The sequence below is a fragment of the Myotis brandtii genome, unplaced genomic scaffold, assembly GCF_000412655.1.
Source record: "Myotis brandtii unplaced genomic scaffold, ASM41265v1 scaffold266, whole genome shotgun sequence".
Taxonomy (NCBI): domain Eukaryota; kingdom Metazoa; phylum Chordata; class Mammalia; order Chiroptera; family Vespertilionidae; genus Myotis; species Myotis brandtii.
This window is the reverse complement of record NW_005360124.1, coordinates 10453893-10454108: the sequence shown is the minus strand read 5'-3', so window position 1 is coordinate 10454108 and position 216 is coordinate 10453893. Positions and strand designations below refer to the sequence as shown.

General features: G+C 53.2%; 1 protein-coding gene across 1 annotated transcript in view; it reads right to left on the bottom strand.

The window, feature by feature from the left end:
- The window catches only part of ZFAND5 (zinc finger, AN1-type domain 5), an 11030-nt gene that overhangs the window by 9929 nt on the left and 885 nt on the right, over positions 1–216 (bottom strand). The gene's annotated exons all lie outside the window — the stretch shown is intronic.

Genomic DNA, 216 nt, shown 5'->3' with positions numbered 1-216 from the left:
GAGTATGTGGTTCTATTTTTAACCCGATTGTTCGCCCTCAGCCTCCCTCCTCCCGATTTTCTCACTCGCGCCTACTTTTCGCCATCTGAGTTCTCACGCTTTTTCGCGAGCCCTTTCCTCCTTCACGCCAACGACCCCTCCCCCACCCCCCAAGAATTACACGGATTCGCTTCGCGAAGAGGAAAAGGCACTGCTTTACAGACAGATTTGGGGTGT